The 16,010-nt window shown below is 44.3% G+C and overlaps 1 pseudogene across 1 annotated transcript in view; it reads right to left on the reverse strand.

Annotated features, from left to right (window-relative positions):
* LOC146835332 (uncharacterized) overlaps nucleotides 1-16,010 on the reverse strand; it is a 316,447-nt pseudogene that overhangs the window by 96,917 nt on the left and 203,520 nt on the right. The window contains exon 2 of the transcript XR_014960718.1: nucleotides 14,449-14,675. The product of XR_014960718.1 is annotated as an uncharacterized LOC146835332 (transcript). The remainder of the gene's footprint in view (nucleotides 1-14,448; nucleotides 14,676-16,010) is intronic.

Genomic DNA, 16,010 nt, shown 5'->3' on the forward strand with positions numbered 1-16,010 from the left:
AGAATCTCTAATTTTAATTCAGATGTCGGATTAATTTCTAGTTGTCTGTAATGTAGAGGGTTAGATAACTGCCGAACAACTTCCTCATCATATTTTTTAGTGTCCCAGAGTACAATTCCTCCCCCTTTATCAGCCGGCTTAATTATTATTGCCGGGTTTTCTGATAAATCTTTCAGAGCTTTCAGATTCTGAGAGAACTAGATGTCCTTCAGAACAAAAAGATCTTTTATAATGCGAACTGTAGCAAACAAGAAAAGAAAGCTCTGAAACATTTATCAGAAAACCCGATATGATGAGGAAGTTGTTCGGCAGTTATCTAACCCTCTACATTACAGACAACTAGAAATTAATCCGACATCTGAATTTTTTGATTCCCTTGGTAAAGGAGACACAATCGTATGTTAGAGATACCATGGATTTGATATCAAAAGTAGAAGGACTCCCCTATGATATGGAAAAACAATCTTTGGTATCGTTTGACATCGAATCATTATACACAAACATACCCCAAGATGAGGCTTTGGCAGTGATGAAACACGTATTAGACCAAAGAGACCAGCACCATCAAGTCCCTACTGACTTTATAATATCATTAGCATATCTGTGCTTAAAAAATAATTTTTTCAATTTTAAGGAAAACCTGTACCTACAAATTTCAGGAGTAGCAATGGGATGCAGCTTCTCGCCAGAAATTGCAAACCTAGTCATGGCGGAGTTTGAAAAGAAATGGATATATAGCGACACCAACCCGTTTAAATCCCTTATAGGGTTTTGGTGTCGCTATATAGACGACATATTTATGATATGGGATGGAGATGAAATACAATTGCTAGACTTCCATAATTGGTTAAATTCAAGAACAGTGGAGTTCAACTTTACCATGTCTAAGGACCGTGCTAAGATACATTTCTTAGATGTATTTGTGCAACAAGAAAATGATCAACTAGGGGTAAGTCTGTACACTAAAACTACAGACCGAAATACCCTATTACACTTTGACAGTAGCCACCCGCGCACGTTGAAAGAAAACTTGCCATATGGGCAATTTCTCCGTGTAAGGAGGAATTGCTCCAAAAAAGAGGATTATTTCTCCAATGCTGAGAAACTTAAGAACAAACTGATAAGCCGGGGATACCCGAAAAAGTTGGTGATCGGTGCCCTCAAACGAGTATGGTATACACCAAGGGAAACTTTATTAATCCCGAAACAACAGGACAAAAACATTCCTTTGATATGTGTAATCACGTATGATCCTAAAGCGAATAGAGTTAAGAAAATCATTCAAAAATATTGGAAAATAGTAGAACATCTAGGAATTTCCAAACCACTATTTGCCTTCAAAAAAGGAAAAAATATTAGACAACAACTTGTGAGAGCAGGAAGACAGACAGAAAACACGAAAAAAGATTTAAGAACATTATTGAGTTTACAACCCGTGGTGGGACATTTCCGATGCCAGAGCTGTTTGGCATGTAACTTAACTGAAGATTCCAAACAATTGAACATCAATGGTCAAATACATTATCAAAGAGTATTCTCGAATTGCAATTCAAAGAATGCTATTTACTGCATAAAATGTCCATGCAGTAAATATTACATAGGCCAAACAACGCAAGCCTTAAAAAAACGTATACTGCAACACAAATCTAGGATTAAATGCAAAGTACAGGGAGCACCATTGGTACAGCATTATCAGAGTTTGAATCATTCTGAAAATGATATAAAGTGGTCCGTCCTATGCGTAATTGGAAATGTGAAAAGTGAGAATCTCCAAATTAAACTCAACAGATTGGAAGCCAGACTAATTGACAAATATCATACTGCTGTAAGGGGCCTTAATGACAAAGATGAGATTTGGTAATTATTACAATAAATTGTTTCCCACCTATTTGATGGGATGAAAATGTGGATCAGTAGATTGTAAGGAGTGGCGTTCCAATAATGGGTCTTAAGGTACTATGTTCAACACAATAATTCATTTCTGTATTTGTAGTAATTTATTTCTTTTTTCTTTTGATTTGCTCACTTATCACTATTTCATTTTATTTCAGTTTATTTTAATTTATTCATTTTCATTTTGTGTTTCAAGGTTGAGTGATGAATAAGTTATGTAGAGATATAACGAGGCGAGAAAATACCACCAACGTGGAAATTATAATATGGGAGATGCTCCTACCATTAGGCCGTATGGATCTAAGATATTTTACAGCCATTGGGAATACCTATATACAAGAGTCTTTGGCTAGCCTTTTTCAACTGAGAGGAACCCTTCAATAAGAGTTTGGCAAGCCGCTTTAAACAGAGAGGAACCCTTTAAGACAAAATGGTTAAATCGTTTTTACAGTCCCCGTAAATCGTTTTACAGTCCTCGTGAGATTTAACCACAAAATAGAGTGTGGTTTTGGCGCCTTCCATATTGGATAGGTGAGAGTAGTCGCCTGTGTCTAGAGTAATAACAGTCCGCTTTCGACATCCTTGGGCTATAAATTAGTCCGTTTGCAGTCTCCAGTACCGACGTGGTTAAAGAGAGACGGACTTCCGCGTTTCTTGTGGCGGATTGAGAGAAATATACGGATAGAAAGAGAGAGGACTTAGAAAACGATACAAGGTACGTGTGTTGAGGATGGTGTTAAAGAACTAGCTTGAACCTTGGAGGTATGGAGCGTTTATCTAGAAATTAAAACAGCTTCCCCCCTTTGTTTGTGTATAGTGAAATGCGACGTTGGGTGGAATATACAATATAACGAGATAGGATTAAGAGCGTCATCTCTCAGTGATACAAGTGCTGCTACCAGTAAAAAATTCGGCAATAACAGGGAAAGAAAACACCCACATCAGGAGTTGCAAGGTAGGATGAATGGCCTCTCTTGTTTCTTGAGGTTGAAATCTCTATGGGTGTATATATATAGATAACATAATTGATAGAGGTGTACACATGTTTTTTTACATTAGGAATTAAAAAGAAAAATAAGAAAACAAATCTAAAGAGAAGTCCCTTAGAATTTCGGCTACAATACGAATTTCCTCGCCATTCATTCAGTAAGTAAAGTAATCTACTGATATTTGGTGATGACTAGTAGACAAGAATTATAGAGAGATAGTTGTATACAGCCACGGTAGGCATGTTTCTTTCAAATCGGTGATATATTTTTTTCTAAATTGGTGAAGGTTTAGGTCTATCCTAATACACTCTATATATATTTTTTTAGAGCACTATATTTTTTTCAGAGCAATATTTTCTTTTGATTTTGAATAATTGGAATATGCACAACAATGGGTGTGTTAATTTAGTAGTTGGACGCCCCTTCAGAGTATCACTTGAACATTAATATTCAAACATTATATCTTGTTAGACTCTCCGAGTCTGTGGTTCCCATGGATGTATACTTGTAAATAATGGTAAATATATTGTACATATTGAGTAAAAAAGGTTTATTTAATTTTTTAGGTTGAATCATGAATTTGCACATTCAACTGCCCTAGTCCTGAAGAGGCCTGAAATATTTAAGGCTGAAACGCGTCGACATATACTTTGAAGACATTCATATGAATTTAAATATGACCAAATAGATATAAAGAATACTCTATGATTACATGGTTAAATAGATAAACCCTTGAGTTTCTCTAAGAGAGTGATCTTCAAAAAAGGAATGCTAGTGTGATAAAGTATTGAGAGCATCCTATGTAATTAGTAGGGCAAAAAGAAAAGGTGTAAACTGTAAATGTGAAATATAAATATGGGTATATATATGTAAAACTTGTCTATATATATTGCGAAAAATAAAATAGTAATGATTGTTTTTGACATTTATTAGTCAAGCGTATATATTTTGGTGCTGATCTACCTTTGACTTAGGATTGAAATATTTTGATTCATCTATAAAAATAATCTATATAAGAAGAGATAACTAATCTACCTCTTCATTTAGTAGTAGTGTGGATCAATCCCGAGGCATTATTTTCTTTTACTACCTCTAAATTGCAACACTAATGCAGCACATTCGCAGTGTTTTGTTACCTTCCGATAGCTTTGCGGTGCTTAGTTCGGTGTTGTAAAAACTTTAAACGATTGGATCATTATTGGTGAAGGACGATGTGCCGTGCTGCTTTAAAGATGCAGTGTTGTGTGGGTTGGATATTGAAGAAGCGGCCGCTATTGCTGATTTGGAGTACGTCGCGCTGATATAATAAAATATCAATATTGAAAAAAAGAGAGTTCGGCGACCCGCGCAGAAGAGAAGAAAGGTACGTGGCTGCCATTATTAAAGATAAAGCACTTAAAACATACACAAATACAGCGTCCACGCTGGTCATGGGGAGGTGAGGTGAACTACTGTAACACTTAATACAAGGCAGTACTTGATTAAAAGAAATGTTCAGCTTCCACCTCACGTCCTTAACCCATAATTCTTTTGCCCACCGTCCCAACTCAGTTTGGACCTTAGTAATATTCAAACCCGTCCTGATTGATTTTTAAGGGAAGTTCTTCTGGGGACTTGAATCCTTCGTAGAATAATTAAGAGAAGGATCATAGAAGGGAATGGAGAGGGAGAATAAATGAAGACACTGCAGGTGTTGAAGGATGTGCAAATAATAGAAACCAGCATCAGCAAAGTCAGTTGATCTGCTGTATGTAAGCCGAGATAAACATTGTTTTTTCAGTGCCTCCTTGTTCTCAATTAGAGCTTTTATTAACAGAGGGAAACCCACCAGAAAAAGAAAGGCACTGGATTTACTTTTGAGCACAGTTTGTAATTTTGTTGAGGTGTAAGAACAATTAGCATGCCTGATGGGTAAATATGACAGGCACGAAGAACATGATCAAACAGACGCCAAACTCTAAAGTAAGGGATTTATGCAAGTCTGTCGATGGAAAAGCAGAGTTGCAAGTTGGCTTGTATTTTAGAGCCTCGACCAATATATGTTTTTACATGATGACCTATAATAACGAAAATAAGAAAACGGCAAAGCAAAAAAAACAGTAATGAAATTAGGCGAAACCTCCTCTGGCTTTATGAATCAGACGCGATCAACTTGTTAAAACAGGGGTGGGCATTGCATGCACTCATCGCTCCAGCCTCACCGTTAAGCAATCACAATGTAATTTGTTGTTTTCCTGTGAGCAACTTGTCACTGAAATTTGGAATAAGGGGAAGACGGCCTGTGTGCTTCACTCGATTTATCATCTACCGGGTGATAATCTGATCTTCATAGAGCAAATCATGGAGGTCATTAGCTTGAGTTCGGACCAACTCGGTCATATCTTCTTAGGAGACTACATTGGAATGACACAAATGATCCTTTAGTCTGCTCCTTTAAGGCTTTCCTCTTCGATCTTAACTTCTCACAGGTCTGTAAGGGATCTACCCACAACAAGGGCGCCACTCTCGACCTTATCACTGCCTAAGGCAATAGCATACAACTGGGTGACATCCTACCCTGTGACTGGTCCGATCATCATCAAATTTCCTTCTACATCTTGGAAAAGGTCATGTGTAGAAAGGCCCAACCTTTTAAAGCTAAACAACGGACGCGCAATATGAGAGACATCAACATCAATGTTCTAACATCCATCACCAAAAATAGGCTTCAGCCCCCTCTCAACATGACCAACCTTGTTGATCTCTCTGATCACTACATGAACACTGTGGCTAACATTTTTGATACTATTGCACCGAAGCAACTCAAAAGGATTCCAGTCAAACAATCCAAGCCTTGGTTTAATGGTGCCCTAAATGATGAGCGGTGCAATCTTAGACTCTGAGAGGCTTTGAAGAAACACTCCCTCCACCACAAGTCTCATTCAGCTAAGGAAGGTGAGAAGTACATAAAACAAACACATCCACATTGCTAAAACATACCACTTCAGGGTTCAGCTGGATGGAGCTAAAAATAGAATCAAGAAGTTCTTTGAAATCTCAAGCAACAAGCTAAGCACTCTTCCAGCCCGATCTCGACTCCCATGTCCTTGCTCCCTAGTGGGAAGGACTTCTCTAAAAAACACAAGGAAAATTGAACTGGAGCTGGAGATGCTACATGACACTCCTTTTTGCGGCCTCTGAACTTTACCCCACCATCAGCTGAGTTGGCGGAACCCTCTGTAGTATCCTCACCCTTTAGTTATTCTCTCAAACATTATGTCTCTTGGAATTCCGTTCTCCTTCCAGATGTCATGGAGCTTCTATACAACATGACGTCCCTTAAACCTTCCAACCATTTCAGCGATCCTCTACCTGCTAAGTTTTAAAGATTTAAAGATCTTAATTCGGCCATTATCCCTCTGTGGTCCCGGATCATTCATGAATCTATCATAATGGGAAGGATCCCTGATTGCCTCAAGGCTGGGCAAGTTACTCCCATTCCTAAGAAGCCCAAATTGGCTGGGCAAGTTACTCCCATTCCTAAGAAGCCCAAATTGGATTTATCTGAACCTAACAACTTACGACCTATCACCAGCATCATGACTCTAGCTAAATTGCTTGAAAAATGAGTCCACTCGCAGCTATGCAATCACATAGAGAAATATCAACTCCTTGACTCCCTGACATTGTGGATGACGCCTTGAGATCCCTAGATAAAAAGGTCCCTTGTCTCCTGATCCTTCTTGACCTGTCCTCAGCATTTGATGCCATCAAACATGAAAACCTGATTGCTCATCTTCAACATAGGATGGGTTTCACTGGCCCGGTCCTAAATTGGTTTGCCTCTTTCTTACATAGCAGTACAAAAGGGGGTGGTGATGGGCGGAGCATCAGAACCAATCAAACACTCACACCCAGTCAACAGATCTGGGTTTGATCCATCACCATTCTTTAGCCCACTCTGCCACCCCAGTTCAGACATGGCCATATGCAAATCAGTCTGACCCTGTGCCTCATGGGAACAGTCCAGCCCGAACTACCAAGCCATGCCTTCCCTGGACCAGAATCAAGCTTCCTAGGACCGGTTTCTGGCATTTCAGCCGTCTTCAGCCAGGCTTGCTTGAATCCAGTGGCAAAGTGAGCAAGGGACTCACGTCTGAGCATACCCTGCCAACTTATGGCGAACAAAGCAGTACAAAAGGGGGTGGTGATGGGCGGAGCATCAGAACCAATCAAACACTCACACCCAGTCAACAGATCTGGGTTTGATCCATCAATTGTTGTTTTTGCATTTGTCACCCCGAGTGGGAAGGGTATGCTCAGACGTGAGTCCCTTGCTCTCCATGCCACTGGAATCAGGCTATCCTGGCTGACGAGGGCTGAAAGCCCGAAACCGGTCCTAGGATGCTTGTTTCCAGTCCAGGGAGGACCTGGCTTGGCAGTTCGGGCTGGACTGTTCCCATGGGGCACAGGGTCAAGACTGATTTGCATATGGCTGGGTTCAAACTGGAATGGCATGGTGAGCAAAAAAACGATGGATTTAGGCCCAGATCTCTGTACTGGGGTGAATGTATGACATTGCTCTGCATTCTGTCTATCAATTGTTGTTTTTGCATCTTTCTTACATATGCACACAAAGAATCAAAGTTAACCACTCCCTTGCAACCAGTACCCCAGTTACGATCTGAGTTCCCCAAGGATCTGCACTCTCGTCCACTCTTTCAAACTTTTTTATGGAACCACTTACTGTCATTCTGAACCATTCTAACATTCAGTACCACATGTATGCGGATGACACGCAACTGCACTTGAAGATCTCCTCTCAAGAGGATATAAAAACACTAAATGTTGGACTTTCACAAACTCAAAATGGTTAGCCCAGAACCATCTTTTGTTAAATACTCTCAGAACTGTATTCTTTCTGACTGCCCGCCCCCAACCACTCTGCACCTACCCTGGACTGGCTTAAACAACTCACTGCTCTTAACTGCATCCCTCATGTGGTAGACTCTGCTAAATCGTTAGGCATCACCTTGGACAAACACCTAAATATGCAAGCGCACATCAGTGCAACTATTAGGGGAGCCAACTTTCAACTCAACACCCTTAAGAAAATCTCAAGCTTCTCCCCCCCCCCCCCCCACTCCCCCCAAAGACATCAGGCCGGCTGGACAATCACTGGTTATCTCTAGACTGGAATATGGTTTGTTGACCCTGGCTGGGCTTCCCAAAGCTAGCTTGGCCCTGCTCAGAGGTACTCTAAACGCTTCGGCCAGGCTTACCACTGGCTCAGAAAGCATGACCACATCTCCCCTGACTTTTTGCAACTAAATTGGCTATCTATCGAAGTAAGGATACATTTCAAGATAGCCTGCTTGACACATAAAGCCAGACATTACAACACCCCGGTTTACTTGGCAAATAAGCTTGAACTTTCGGGCTCAGGCCGAAACTTAAGTAGTACATCCACCCTACTTTTGAAACTTCCAAAATTCAAAAAGAAAAGATCTTACAATCGTGCTTTCACCGGTCTTGCTCCAAGAATCTGGAACGCCCTGCCTCCCGAGTTCAGATCCAATGCTTCCACTGCATCTTTCAATAAACATGTCAAACGGTTATTCATGAGTGAACATTAACAGCATCAACTTGTTCTTATGCTATGTCTACAAATTTGATTCTTATTGTACACCGTTGTTGCGATTTATTGTGTGTCTGTCTGTTAAATTTTTATCTCGCTCTAGGGCTCTTCTGATACAGTTCGGGTTGGGCCTACTCCCAAACACCTGACCGTGTTTGTCCCCCCCCCCTTTGTTTGACAGTGTATGACTTAACTACACCTTTTGTACCATTGTATTTTGGTTTTATTCATGCTTTCGCCACATCTGTACAGCGCTCTGATACCCGTAAGGGTCTTGTTCGCGCTTTATATAACTTTTCAAATAAATGAACCCAAAGTAGGAAATCTAACCAACTAGAGCTAAGAACCATTGTTGTGATTTTAGTCTTTTCATAACAATATTAAAAGCAATCCTACAAGTCCCAGAACACAGCGTACTGTTAGGTCTCGCGCCTAGCGGTGCACTGCGCAGCAGTGCTCGCGCAGCGCGAGACATTTTGTAGGTGAAAAACGGGGAATCTAAGCGGACCTAAGAATCGCACACGCTCGTGCGATTGCTTTTCAGCTACCCCATTGGCCTAAGCGTGCGTCTTTTAATGAAAGACTGCACGCTATTCGCCAAAGGCGCATTGCTCCTCCCACAGCCTATTGGTGTCTATTACGCGCATCAAGCGAGTAACAGACACCAATAGGCCGTGGGAGGAGCAATGATCGTGCCCAGACACGGACGCGATAATTAGTACCGAAACCACGGCTTGCTGTGGCGCGCGCGCACCACTCGCAGGCTTCTGCATTTTGTTTGATCCATTTTACAGCAAAGCAACTAAGAAAGATGGGCTTCTTGTTTTAATTGATAAAGATGAACCACCTTCCTTCTTGTTCTGTACCTTCCTGCTCCCCTTTAACTCAGCAAGATTTACTCTCTGTGAGCATCAGGGGTGTGTGATCTAACTCCGAAACTATCCAAATGACGAACAAACAGCCCGAATCTGCTCTCTTAAAGAAAACCCCCTCTCTCCTGACCAGTATCCTCCTGCCCTTTCAGGCCACCAAGGTGTTACTCTGTACGCGTGCCACATAATTGCATCTGGGGTGTGTATTCGAACCCAGAAAACACCCGTCGCCCTTTCCTTTCCCTGTACCCTTCTGTCCCTTAAAGCCAGCAAGATGATACTCTCTACGCATTCCGCATAATTGTATCTGGGCTCTGTGCTCGAACTCAGAATCCACCCGAATCCTCAAGACGAACTAACGGAGCCTGATTCTGCTCTTTTAAAGATAACCGCCGCCCTTTCCATTCCATAACGTGTACCAGTAGTAGCGAATAGTGGGCACCGACACTCATTTTTGGGGACCAGAACTTATTTTTTCCATCAGATTTTAACGCAGAACAAGAGGGAGAAAGTTAAAGAGGAGGAAAGACAGGTGACGAGATAGACGGGAAAACAATGACAAAGGGAGAATGCGGGGATGAAAAAACAAGCAAGGGAGAACTAAAGGGAGAGAGAGGTGGATGAAGGAGGGGTGAGGGAGAAGTGAGACCGGGCTGGATTAGCATCCAAAAATCCACAGCATCGGGGGCGGACTCCTAAGTAAAACGTTTGCCCCAGCACTTACAATTTTACAAATTGAGCACTGTCTTGCCACACTACCACTGCCTCTTTCCAAGAATGTTATTCTCTAAGAGTGACACATATCTGCATTTGGGGTGTTTGTTAAAACCCCAAACTACCGACAAGATGGTAGAACCAGCATGAGTTCCAGTGGAGGTTACAGGTACTCCCAAGGCATGCCATGCGCCTACCTTCTACGGGGGTGTCGGAACCCCGACATTGCCATAGTCTACAGGGCCTGACCCTAGCTCGCACACTCCACCTACACGCCAAGAGTACAGAATGGCACGGTCTGTGGGTGCGCTTGAGCACCCCCTCCCCCCTCACCCAGCTGCTAGTATGCAAGAAGGGCACATTGGCTCTGACCCTTCCAACCACCAACCACCCTTTGCTGCCCCTTCCGCCCGCCCATCCGTCTTGTACTGTCCTTTCTTCAGCCCTCAAACAAGGATCCGAAAGCCGGAGTATGTCACGCATCAGGTGTACACTATGGCCGCAGTACATGAGTGATCCCGAACCTCCGAAACTGTCCAGATCTTCAGGAGAGGAGGGGGGAGGAGGGGGGGGGGGATGTCTTGACGTTGCCGTGTCACATATATCCACCCCACCTCCCTGTTGTACACCCCTGTCCGCCCGTATAGCGCAATGGGACATATATATTTTTCTGCGAGGGTCCCGATCCTCGAAATCATCCGATTTAGCAGAATTGACAAACTTTGTATCGCCCTGAACCACCGGTTCCAACTCCAAGCCCTCGGCGCCCACTGTCCTGCAGCGGTCTTCCACAAGTGCAAGGGGAGCTGAAACGGGTTGACATAGCACGGCGACCCTGGACAGCAAAGAGTGGAGTTCGCAGGAGACCCGGAGTGGGTTTTCCCCGTAGTTTCAACGGGGGAGCCGGGCATTCTAAAAGGCACCCCGTGGCCAGTTTGAACATTGTTACAATATTTGGTCAAAGGAAAAGAACATATCCTTTGCAAAGAGGAAGTTGTTGTCATTGGCAATCTTGTTCCCGCAGAAACACTCCTAAAAAGCTCCCACGGTAGGACACGAACCTTCGAGTGTGCGAGTATATTTCACCCTAACGATTCACTGGCGCGTGTTGCTGGGATCAGCATAAATGATAAACGGGGTGAAACCTGCCCTGCACCCTGGCAGCCTCCTCGCCCCTGTGCCCACCCCTGCCAGACCTCTTCCTTCTGTTACACGACGGGCTGTTCTGTAGCTGGCAGCAGAGCCAAACCCGGCAGAGCAGACACGGGGGAAAATGGCTGCTCCCACACCGCCATTCCGGAGAAAACACATCGAGTCAACGCCCTGTTCCTGCCCTAACAGCACCCGTCCGCCTGTCCTGTACCCACATCACCACCAGAGCCGCTATTAGGCAGGTACCCCTCAGCCGAGGACATTGTAACACGTCTGCGCCCCGTAAACTCGCTGTTCTACGCCACTGCCCCAATGTGTGGAGACACGCCAGGTGTCTGCCCCACCCCTCCTGCCATCCACAGGCAAGGTTCTGTTCGCACGGTGCCACCTGATGCCCACCCAAACTGGCTACTCAAGGATTAGAGGTCTTCACCTGTGCCCGGCGGTGCGAGCTATTCACTCGGCAAATCTCCCCAAATTTAAAGATGTGCCTCCTCTGAAGATGCAAACCTACCCCGTGCCCCAGCCCACTGTAATGACGGTGAGTTATTCCATGCCAGCCCCTGGCAATACACGAGGCTTTGAATGGCTACCACACACGGGGCACCACTGACTGCTTCCTGCACAGCGCCTCTCCCTGGTGGGGAGCAGCGCACCACAGATCGCGCGCTAGGTGAGAACCTCACAGCTAAGGAAGCTCGTGCTTAAAAGACACCAACGACGCAGACTGGTTGAGGCCTGTCAAATTAACGTTTCTCTCAAATTGCCCTTTCCACTGAAGACATCACAACTCCATTTCCCCAACTCTGCGTATTTCAGTACTTTCGTACCCAGGTCAGAACTGAAGAATAAAACAAACATGTCCATGCAAAAAATGCTAAAGTGCTTTTTAGAAATATTTTTTTTTTTAAAAAGGACCCACACGTTCAATCTAGCCTTGCAGGCTACTGGCTAGAGGGTTGCTGCTGCACACTGCCATTCACCGCAGTCATGCTTGCTGTTTGGTGAATGACTTCCGCATTCTCAAACCTACCCAGAGTCTAGAGTATTTGTCAGGCTGGCAATCTCACAGCCCGCGCTGTATTTAGTGTGAGACGCCATTCTGCTCCCGAGTTCCAGTTCCACTGCCTGAAGACTTGTGCAACGACGTTGCCCACTGCAGGTTGCATGAGTGTTGGTCTGAATGAACAAGCTAACTTCCCTCAACATCCTGCAATGCCCTGCAGCCCCAGTCCTGGAGTGGGCCAGGTAATTTTTGAATAAATGCAGTTGTTGTTGTTGGAGTATTAACAGCATCACTACTGCTAACAGGTGACCTAGCTGAACAGTGCAATATGTGCTTTAAGCGTTTTTTCTTTTCCATTCGTAATTAATTTTTGCATCCCGCCTATCCCACTGATAAATGTAAATTTGATACTTGTATAGCGCACTACTCACCCGCAAGGGTCTCAAGGCGCTTGTACGAATACCGCTGAGGAACCCATCCTTGATTTCCCTGTGAGGCGTCCACTCCTGGGCACCCCCAAGGTGGAGGCCAGGCATCCTTAGCGTTGTGGGGGCAGTTGTGGAGATTAAGCAAGCTATTGCCCAGAGTTGCAGAGTGGGACTCCATGACTGGAATAGGCACCAAGGCGAGAATTATCAGGTCCGTGGAATTTTTGAGCCCAAGACCCGCCGAGGCGGGGAATTGAACCCTGGTCCCGGGCTAGATCTCTGCATCAGGGTCTGCCGCTCTAATCATTGAGCCACACTTCTCCTGATACAGATAGGACACCGCTGCCATCCTGCATGCAAGCGCCTAATGCTACATTCTATATATGCATGTATTGCATACCCTAAACGTAGGTGGTAAACGAGGGATTACTGTAGTGTACACCGTAGAGGAACGGGGTGACTCAGGATCGTGCACAAAGTGGAAGAGGAGGCGGTGTAGCGTTCATTCTTATTAAGACCCAGGAGGCGGTGGGGGAACTCAATGCTCTTCATCTTTTGTTAAAACTTCCAATGCACAACATTTAAAAGGCACATCATTGCAGCCGCAGGTCATTCATAAAAAGAGCTGCTAATTTTGGCACTGGGGATCCAGGTTCGAATCCCGGCCATCTCCAGCATCCTGTGATTCTGGGCACATCATTTAACTTCCCTTGTGTAATGTAATTGGTGCTCATGCATATAAAACTGCCCGAAAAAAATGGTGCAGAGAATCTGACAACATTTTATTGTGAACAGGTTCCCTTACTGATAACAGACACAGGACTAAGTGGAGTCAGCTGCCGCCACTGCAGTTCAAGACACCTCTTATTTGCAGGCCCCAGCGCACAGAATAAGTGCTTAAAAATGTCCACGTGCAAAGGATCAAGAAATTTGAATGTGCCTGCCATTTCCAATTTCCCCCGTCCCCATGGACCAGCCACCCACAATGTCAGAGCTGGTAAAGCAGAAACTACTCTTAATAGGTGAGCAGAGCTTCATCAGATGAGTGCAAGGATTGGGGAATAAGGGGGTTTACCTAAGGGCAATGACCTGTGGTGGGGGGGACACAGTGAGAGAAATGCTAGGTTCGCCAGTCGAGTTGAAGATCTAACAGATACTAACAGGAAGAAGAGGGTTTCAGCGCCGCCGTTGTACATAAGGGAGCAGGAAGAGAACACAAGTAGCCTGCGAACGTGAGGGCAACGCAAGTTCTATTGGTAGGCTGGAGATGCTGTATTTTCAGAGCCTTCAACCCTACTGTTCTTGCAGAAGTGGGCCCTGGTTTGAATTCACTGCTTTCCTAGTGGCTGAATGCCTCCTCCAAATCTTGTTTTCAAGCGACAGGGGGCATTTCCAGGCCACTTTCTACTGCTGTACTGCTGGGACACCCGTCCTCTCCCCCTCTCTGGATGCTCCTGCTGCAGGCCCTGTTCTGTGACCTTCTGTACTACAGAGCCCATGTACCTAGTAGTCACAGATGCTGCACCGCAAATTTGGAGTGAAATTAACTTTTAATAATGCAAGACCTATTGCATTGCAAATGCTTGTTTTCAAAAAGCCAGCACGGTCTGATCATGTTGCATATAGCATGGACTTGCTTATCATTTAAAATATAAAATATAAAAGAATGTGCAGCAGCTCCGACGCACGTTATGGCTTAACCTCAGGCCAGACATGCATAACAATAACAACGGAGAGTTCGGAGGTGAAGGGGGCTCGGATTGGTGATCTGACTTACCAGCATAACTGCAGAATCCTCGCTTCAACTTGGAAGCACCAGTTATCGGCGGGCTTCGTGCCTCGGCTCCTCCAACCAGTGACACACACACCCTACTCCGGTGCACCTAGCGGACATCCAAACAGAGAATCGCACGCATGCAGGCGCATACAGAACTGGTCAGTCACGTATTATCAGTGTTTCAGGGTGGGACTTTCACCGGAAGTTACTTGATGGAGTCCAGGAAACTGAAACAAAAATAAAAAACAAAATCACGAGGAGTCCACTAAGGGAGGCGTGGCCAGAACAATGCTATTACCATGCTACAAGCTTGACAGTAGTGTTTATAAAATGCACTGTGATAAACGCTCTGCCAGACAGGAACTCGCCCCTACGTTCATGCACCATAATTACATATTCGATCTATACATTTTTTACAAACTGACAAAAAGGCCCAAACGTAGGTGAGCTGTGTGAATATTATCACTGCAGATAGTAAAACAGGGAAAACAGCAAGGGACTAGCAGCATTATACACAGGAGAAGAAATGTCCCAAGGCAGCCATGATTGAGTTTGCGTTCAGCACAGGCATGGAAATAGGAGTATGGGGCACTTATGGACCATAATGCGGGCTGCGGTCCAGTGCCAGGCTGATCTTTAGAGATGGTACGGATACAGCTGTCGGTTTAATGTTCATATCAGCTGCTGGTAGGATACTGAGGGGGTGGGTGGGACAGCACAGGGAGAGTAACTGAATGGTGCGAAACACAGCAGGCAACGAAAAAAGAAAGTAGTCCCCAGAGCAACAGATAAAGAACCATAGAGGAATGAGACAGTAAAAAGTTCCTGCTCTGTGAGAGGAACAGAAGAGAGAAAGGAGGGCCAAAGAGGCAGAACTGACCACTAGCAAGTAAGGAATTTTAAAGGATACTGAGAGAGATAAATGAAAAGCAATGGCACGAAAAGCAATGGCACGAAAGGGGATGGACTTCAAGCGCAGAGACTGATTACAGCAGGTCTCGAAGAGACAGCTGCGCTGTCTAGCTCGACCTAAAAAGGAAATCCCTCTGCTGTTTACAGCAGAGAGATTTGGTGGTCGTGTGCAGAAGGCAGAACCGTTTCATCCTCTGCACCGAACGGGTTAACTATGAGACCTAGTGTGCATCAGGTTCAGTTTTCTGTAGTCATGCATCCCATTCGGTTCTGTTCTGGGAAGTGCAGTCTTTTGGTAACTATGTTTAACTTGGATGCTGATAAAGCTAGGGATGTAAGGCATAATAGTCAAGACTCTGACTCTACACTTCGAAAAATCAAAATTCTGAGAATTCATACAACAGATAATGAGAACAAACAGATGCCAGAAAAGAAGCAGAAAGGGAGGGAAAGAAACCCATTGGACATGGCATGAGGCAGGGATGTCCTCTTTCACCCATACTCTTCCTGATTGCCCTAGAGTCCCTGGCATTTACCATATTCTCCTCGGAGGAGATTTGGGGAACTGAAACCATAGCTGGAAACCTGAAAACTATGCTGTATGTGGACTACTACCTCCTTACTTTAGCCTCTCCAGATTTTTGATGCCA

Source organism: Triturus cristatus, chromosome 4_2, assembly GCF_964204655.1.
Source record: "Triturus cristatus chromosome 4_2, aTriCri1.1, whole genome shotgun sequence".
Classification (NCBI taxonomy): domain Eukaryota; kingdom Metazoa; phylum Chordata; class Amphibia; order Caudata; family Salamandridae; genus Triturus; species Triturus cristatus.